An 8,021-nucleotide genomic window follows, 5' to 3' on the forward strand; every position below is an offset into this window, starting at 1 on the left:
CTGCATGGGCTTTGGACTTCTGGCATTGGTCCTCTTGCTCTAGCTGGGCCCCTCAGCCCAGATCCACTGCCCTGGACCCTGAGCTCCGGCATCCTTGGCTCCAGGCTTGACCCCCCAGGCTCTGGGCCCCTTGGTCCTGGTCTTGCCTTCCCAAGCTCTGAGGTCGTACCATCAATCTCTGGGGCTTCAGGCCCTTTATAGCCCTCCTTCTTCTCAAGATCTGGGCCTACACCCACAGTCTGTTTTGTTACATCTTCCACTAGCAGTAGCCACCTGTCTAGTGCTGCCTGCAGCCTTCAAGCCTCCCCTTACAGCTGCTCACAGGCCTCAGCCCAAACTGCTGCTGAGCTAAAATCCTTTCCCCTGCCCTGGGAGTTGTGACCACCATGGTAACAAGTAAATATGTAACCAAAATGACTTGGCTTTCATGCTTGGTACAGCTGGGCCTTCCTTCCCACAGTCTGGAACAACACTGAACATTTCCAGGTCAGGGCCCATCTGGCCCTTATGAAGCCTGGACACCCTCTCTGGTTTATCTGAGCCACCACTTCCACCCTAAGCCTGCCAATCACTGCCTTTATTGTGCTTTCTGCTTTGGGAATGAGCAGCCATTTTTCTTAAAGGGAACTCTGTGTCCACTAGTCCCTCCAGTGGTGTAGAGCCATCTGCCTGCTTCCCGGCTCTCTCTCCTCTTTAGTAATGGGGCATGGGTCCCATTACAGAGCGTTTTGGTTTTTATTACTGTTCTGGTTTAAGTTGAGAAGGATCTGTCAGAAAAAATTAGAAGCCAACAGTGTGCCCTTGTTGCGAAAAAAGATAACTGTGTATAGTGGGCTGCATTAGGAGTGTTTCCAGCAGATTGAGAGAAGCGATTATTCCCCTTTTATTGAAGACTGGTGAGGCCATGTAGCAAAGCCCCCTGGTTTTTCTTTCTTTTATTTTTACTTAAATATATTCCCTTCCCCAACCACTTCTGACTCTTTCTATGCCCCCTCTACCCCTTATAAGTAGTTATAGGTAGTCATAGATAAGCTAAGTTCTTATAGCCCATTATTGTAACAAGCCCCTCTTTATATTGTAAATAGTGTTCTGTTATGTTTGTATTGATTTTTACTATTTTATATTGATATTGGTTAACTTACAGGAACAGGCCTAAATCATACAAAGTAATGTCAAGTCTCCATTGTGTGTCCCCTGCCCAGGCATACCCTGTTGTAACTATGCTGCAACTGTGACTCCTATGTAAACTGGTTCCTGGATGAATGAGGGTGCTTGAGACACAATGGTAGCAGGATCTAAAAATAGCTCCTACTGAACGACCAAACCATCAGCTTGATGACTGGCTTCTCTCTCTACCCCCTGCAGCCTCCGGCTTCTCCATCTCCCAGCTCCTTACCTCCCAGCTTCTTCCTCCTCCTTCAACTCTTACTTCCCAGCTCCTGGCTTTATCCTCCACCACCCCTCACCTTGCCTCTCTGCTGCTCCTTCCAGCTTTTCTGACCAGCTTGGCTCTCTCTTTGCTGCCCTGGCTTGATCCCCCGGCACCACTCCTTCACCTCCTCTGTCTCCTGGATTTTCTTTCACCCCCATAATCCCAGGGCATTAAGTGACCCCAAGTAACTCCAGCACTGAGTGACCCTAAGTAACCTTAGGCACCAGGTGATCCTAGGTACCCCCTAGTGTTAACACACAGCCACCACTGAAGTGGACCCATAGTGTCATATGTGTAGCTTGTGTGTGTATAATTTTGTCATGTCCTCCTGCCTTACAGTGCGATACTGAGATCCCAAGTGTTGATCTGTTGTGTGTCAAGGCAACAGCCACATCTGGAGTACTGTCCAGCTTTGGGTCCCCCACTATAGAAAGGATGTGGACAAGTTGGAAAAAGTCCAGCAGGGGGCAACAAAAATGGTTAGGGGGCTGGGAGCCATGACTTAGGAGGAGAGGCTGAGGGAACTAGGTTTATTTAGTCTGAAGAGAAGACTGAGCGGGGGGATTCAACTACGTGAAGGGGGTTCCAAAGAGGATGGTGCTAGACTGTTCTCAGTGGTGGCAGATGACAGAACAAGGAGCAATGGTCTCGAGTTGGAGCAAGGAAAATTTAGGTTGGATATTAGGAAATGTATCCTACCCCCCATGATTATTACTCAGTAAAATAAGAAAGGAAGAACAGGTTTTGATCTTGTGGAAATATTAGGACTAACAGATTAAAAAATAGCAAAATGTTCTATGAACCTTTGTGGGGGGGGTTATTTCACAATAGTAATGAGTACAACCCATTTTTATATAAAATAAGCTTAATGTGTATATACTGTTGCAGGAATAAAAAAAGAGAGGGTGTTTTTTGTTGTTGTTTATTTTTCAGATGTTATTTGGTAACAACAAGGAAGCATTCAACAATGTGAAGTTCTGAAGAAACCTGTTACAAAATTATGTACAATCCTGAATAAGCTTTGTGCCTCAGTCCTCTCTTTCATGGTTGGGTCTAATATTCCAAATCTGAATATAGTAACTATGAAATATATTATTTATTTCAGAAATTAGTTTTACTGCTTTAAAATACTGTCTAGACTTTGTGTATATATAGCTAGTTTCACCTGTAGAAATATGTCTAAGACTTGGTTCAGTTCAGCACTATTCTGAAGGAATGAGAGCATCCTGCTGGCTTTGACCAACATAAAATTAGACTTTAACTAAGAATAGGATCATCCAAAATTCTGGGTCTAATTTTGGTCAATCTGGATTCATATTCCACAGATGTCTTGTGCATTGTCCCCTTCTGACCTGAACAGTTAGCCAAATCCATTGGCCTATATGGGGTTAACTCCATTACAAGGAAAATGATTATTGGAATCAGATAGTTTTTTATGTAATTCTGCTTATTTATAGAGTATGAAATCTAGTTTCCTGAACATAGTGAGCATGAGTACATGTTCATTAATGTGCAATAATTATGACACATTCAGTTTAGTACCTGTAATCACAGGGTGTTTGTACATACCACAGGGGTTTACTCAGTTTTAATTCTCCCTAAATTGAAGTGGTGGGTCTTTAAAAACAATGCTTCAATTTAGGGTGAAGTAAACCCCCATGACATGTAAACAAGGACTGGTCCCAAACCTTATCTGCCTCTCTGGTAGTGGGGAGAGGAGGGTGAGCTGCTGGTGGGCCAAGCGGTCCCTGAGCTGTGGGGAGGGAAAGGGGGAAGGGGGCTCGTTCTTCCCTCTGTGGCAGCAGTAACACCTGCCTGCAAGCACCCAGCCCAAGTGGTCCCAGAGGTCACCGCAGCTGTGGAGGGAAGCACCAGGCAGGCAGGCTCTGGGGATGGAAAAAAAAATCAGGTGCGTACTTTTTTTTTTTCTTCTACAGTGGAGCCTGCCTGCACAATGACTGAGCTGAATGGGGCTCAGTGCTTCCCTCCGTGGCAAACTAAGCCACCTTGGAGATATTTTATTTTGCTGCATCCCAAAGTCATTTAATATGCCCCAAAGTTATTTAATGTGCATTACACCGCCAACACATGTGAACAGCTGTGCCATTAAAGCAAGGCAAAAAGGCATTAAGCTGCTTTAAAGATCAATTTTGTGGCATGTACAAATGGCCCCTGGTACTAACTTAATGCACTGTAATTGGTGCTAATGTACATTAGAACTGGTGTACACTTCTTGTGATGCTAATAAACTAATCCTACTGTGAATTAGCACATTAACATGTTTTGTTTTTTTTTTGTGCTATGGTAATGCGCAGTAGAAGTAGTCTACTGCACTCAGTGTCTCATGTAGATGCACTCACCAAGAATCAAACAGAAGCATACAATTCCAGGAGAATCCCACTAGCTTGGCCCCCTGGAGAAAAATAGAAGCAAAAGTCCTAGATGGGTGTGAACCCACCCACGTGTGCCCATCTCCTGACTCAGGAGCCAGGCATGTGCAGAAGGGTTTAAATGAATCCAGGACTACTTCTTCAATTTTCTTCAATGGCTGGGACACTGAGACAGCCTCTGAAATCCAGGAGTGTTCTGGCCAATCTGGGACATATAGTCACCCTACTTATGGGAGATCTTGATGGGGATTTGGATGCCTATCAAATTTTTAGCACCATCAGGTTTTTTCATTATTATCTGACAGCAGTTGTCTTAAGCAATGGCTCAGAAATGCTCCCCTTCACCATTAGAACTGGAGTCGAGCATGATGCGTGATTGCAGAACTGGAGTCAAGGATGCATGATTGCAGCAACAACTTTTTCCCATCTATAATGCAACTATTTTGCATCTCATTGTTGATAGACTTCCAGCTGGAATATGAATCTAGTATTGCATGGATGGGAATCTCTTTAACATCAACAGGTTACATTCCAAATCTGAGTTAACACCTCCATTATTGATCTTCAGTATGCTGACAACTGCGGTGTGTGTGCCCACTGAATGAAGAGTTCTAGGTCGCTCTCAACTGCTTCTGTGAAACAACATGAAATGCTTGGACTTGCTTTTAACTTCACAAAAATCAAGATACTTACCAGCTTACCAAAACCATCCAGTTGCTCTTCCACATAGTACAATTAGAGGGCAGTTTTTGGAGAACGTGGAGGATTTTCCCTACCTTTCTCAAAATGTAAACATAGATGGTGATATACAAAACCAAATAAAAGCTGCTAGTGCTGGATGACTCTGAGATTTGTGTCTTTGATCATGACATCAGTGCCTAAACCAAACTTCTTGCCTACCACTGTTTTGTCATCCTTGTCCTTTTGTATAGGCATGAAATCTGGACAAAATATCAGAGATACCTGGAAGCCTCATAATGATATCTTTGGAAAACCTCTATATCAACTGGAAGGGCAGAAGAATGAGTGTGAGCATTCTGGCTGAAGCAAGCATCACCAGCACTGAAGCAATGTTATTCACCAAGTCCCAGAATACAAGAATTAGACAGCACTCACTGGAATTATCAGGAAGCAGAATTAAAATGGACAAAAGCTCTTTTTAAACACCATACACTTATCTTGTGGTGTGTAAACCCTATTGACATAGGAGTTAGAAAGGCAGGTTATATAACTGGCTTAAAAAAATCAGGGGTAGGCAAAGTCTGGCCCATGGCAGACTCCATTGCCCATCAACCCCTGCAGCAGTGACTTCTTTTGTGTCCTGTGGCTGAACTCAGCCCTGCTGGCCAGGCACCCCAGCCCATCTGCCCTGCACCCACCACCAGGAGCAGGACCCATGCAGGCAGAGATGGCTGGGATGGGGCCATGGCCAGGATCAAAATGGACAGACAAGACTGGCGAGACCCCCAGGATCTCGCAGCATAGTGTCATAGAAAATTTGTGTTGGAAGGGACCTCAGGAGGTCATCTAATCCAACCCCCTTCTCAAAGCAGGACCAGCCCCAACTGGATCATCCCAGCCAAAGCTTTGCCTGGCTGGGTTTTGAAAACCTCCAAGTATGGAGATACCACCACCAGTTTGGGTAACCTATTCCAGTGCTTTATTACCCTCCTAGTGAGAAACTTCTTTCTGATATCTAACCTAAACTTCCTTTGCTGCAACTTGAGACTGTTGCTTCTTGTTCTGTCATCTGCCACCACTTAGAACAGTCCTGCTCTATCCTCTTTTGAACCCCAGTTCAGGTAGTTGAAAGTTGCTCTTAAGTCTCCTCAGTCTCCTCTTCTTTAGAATAAATAAAGTCCCTCTCAGTCTTTCCTCATAAATCGTGTCCCCCAGCCCTCTCACCATTTTTGTCGCCCTCCACTGGACTCCCTGCAATTTGTTCACATCTTTTCTGTAGTGGGGGCCCCAAAACTGAACACAGTACTCCAGATGTGGCCTCACCAGTGCTGAATAGAGGGAAATAGTCACTTCCCTTGACCTATTAGTGATGCTTCTACCAATGCAGCCCAGCGTGCTGTTAGCCTTCGTTGCAACAAGTGCACACTGTTGTCTCATACTAAGCTTATTGTCCACTGTAAGCTCCAGGTCATTTTCTGCCCAGCAGTCAGCCCCCAGCCTTTACTGATGCATAGGATTGTTCCATTCTGAGTGCAGAACTTTGTACTTGTCCTTGTTGAACCTCATGAAATTCCTTTTGACCCAATCCTCCAATTTGTCTAGGTCACTCTGAATCTTAATCCTACCCTCCAGTGTATCTACTACTCTCCCAAGCTTGGTGGCATTTGCAAACTTGCTGAGGGTGCACTGTATGCCATCTTCTAGATTGTTGATGAAGGTGTTGAACAAAACCAGCCCCAGGACCGACCTCTTGGCCACTCTACTTGATACAAGCTGGTGCTGTGAACTACAACAAAGCATCAACTATTTTGAGCAAGTTTTAGAGGCAAATAGGTGAGAGAGACAAAGGGACTTACTATTAACTTTCCTAACTACTGGAAAAGTGTTATCACTAGTGATGGAGAAGGGAAAACCATCACCAATGATGTTCCTTCATGCTTCACCAGTTCTCTGTCTCTCTATCTCTGATGTATACACATAAACACACACAGCTATTTTAGCAAAACCTAATCCCTACCCAGTGATGCCTGACCACCCACCCAATAGTTCAGTTGTCCTTGTATTAAGGACCTTGCAACAGTGTCTTACTTAGCTTGGACTGTTCACAGGTATCAATACTAGCCCCTAAAATGAGGTAACTGGTTTTCTCACAGCTCCTCCTCAGGAGCTGGGAAGAGCTCAAAAGAAAATATCACTCCTGTATCTCTCCTGTATGCTACCTGTGAATCTTGGGTAGGTCATTTATAACCATGTCTCTAAAGGGAATGGGATGCTACAAAGCATCATAGACCCTAACATTTAGATGGTTGCTCCCCAAAGAGGAATCCACAGCCTCTCCAGCTAGGTTCCATGTGGGGAGAAAGGGGCCCTTTGAAATCAGATCCAGAAAAAAGCAGCACATCAGAAAGGTGTAGATAAAGTAACTGGCATTGAGCACTTCAGCCTTTTCTGTGACAGCACTGAGCTGGGCTGGCCCAGGGAAGATCCCTGGTTCTGCAGCCCCATGCGGTCACATCTCTCTGCTATCATGGCCCTGTGCTCCTGAGGTCTCCATGGAGACTGGCCAGAAGTGGGCAGGCAGGGGCTGCTGGAAAGTGGAGTTTAGCCACCAGCTGGATCTGCCATTTTTCCCACACTTGCATTAGATAAATTCAGGAAAGGCAGTTCATTTTGGGAGCTATTAAATACAACAATCTCAGATGTATCCTCTTACATCCATAAAAGTATGGTGCTTTATGCAAGAGAGGGTATAATAAGGAATGGATTTCTACCTGTGCCCTGTTCATTTACTCCGTTTCCAAAGCATTTTGCTACTTGTCACTGTCAAAGACAGCTTAGATGGAATAGAGGCCTGACTTGGTATGACACTTCTTCTGTCTTTATGTTCTTACCATGTAGGAAATTTGGTAAGTGATCCCATGGGGAATACTGAGTGGGGAATAAGTTAGGCAATACAAAATCAATGAGGACAGGTCTTAAATCAGCTCTTCTACAATTGAGCACCTCTTATGCCTGGTATACACAGCCTAGAGTACTCCGTTAGAAGTGAGCACCTAAGTTAATTCTTCCAAAACAAAAGAAAGTCACTTCTGTCTTTTAAAGAATAGTTTCTAGTGGTGCTGTTGCCACCACACCCTTCCTTGTGTTTCCGTAGCAGAGCAGTGACTAGTTCTTGCCCACAATATAAAAGAGAAATGTCCCTGTCCGAGAAGTTTCCAGTGAATCTCCAACATCTTAGGAGACTACTTGTGCTACCAGGCTATGGGCAGTAGGGCTGGAGGAACTATCTCTGTAGTTACTTACATATTTGGGCCTTAGCCCTGTAGGTAGCATCAACATGCAGTCATCAGAGATGGACTGATCAAAGCCTAGGCTGGTAGGTAGGGAAGGCTGAACTGCAGTCAAGCTAAAAGGACCTCTTACCTTTTTCTGTCTCAGCTTGTAGTTGCTGTTGTGCTGTTTGGTTTGGAATAAGGTTGTTCCCTTTGGAACAATGAGTACAACTTGGCAGAAATTGA

The 8,021-nt window shown here is 44.6% G+C and overlaps 1 pseudogene; it reads left to right on the forward strand.

Moving 5' to 3' along the window:
• LOC149859890 (lipase member M-like) overlaps positions 1 to 2,544 on the forward strand; it is a 32,715-nt pseudogene extending 30,171 nt beyond the window's left edge.
• Positions 2,545 to 8,021: the final 5,477 nt, after the last annotated feature.

This window comes from Crocodylus siamensis, chromosome 7 (assembly GCF_052110815.1).
Source record: "Crocodylus siamensis isolate JL-2025a chromosome 7, ASM5211081v1, whole genome shotgun sequence".
NCBI lineage: Eukaryota > Metazoa > Chordata > Crocodylia > Crocodylidae > Crocodylus > Crocodylus siamensis.